Below are 341 nucleotides of genomic sequence, written 5' to 3' on the forward strand. Positions count from 1 at the left end.
TATTCAGTATGTTCCAAATGAGCCACAGTGTCACACAATCTCTACCAACAACAAACTGCCAGGACTGCTGGAGATTCTCATGTGTGACACACATTAATTCACTATATAGAAGATCTATATATCCATATCTTTTTTTATATTTGGAATAAAAGAATCAGGGAAATCATAACCCTGTCTCCAATTCCTCAGATAATAATACTTTTCAAGAATACAGAAAAAAAACTGTAGTTAACCTTTGGAAATATATCTCAATGCCAAGAGTTTACAGTTCACTCACGTTAGTGCAGCTGTGCCTCTGAAGGGAAACATGTTGGAGGAAAATCAATGCATGGTGTCAACAG

This window comes from Cynoglossus semilaevis, chromosome 3 (assembly GCF_000523025.1).
Source record: "Cynoglossus semilaevis isolate Cse_v1.0 chromosome 3, Cse_v1.0, whole genome shotgun sequence".
Classification (NCBI taxonomy): domain Eukaryota; kingdom Metazoa; phylum Chordata; class Actinopteri; order Pleuronectiformes; family Cynoglossidae; genus Cynoglossus; species Cynoglossus semilaevis.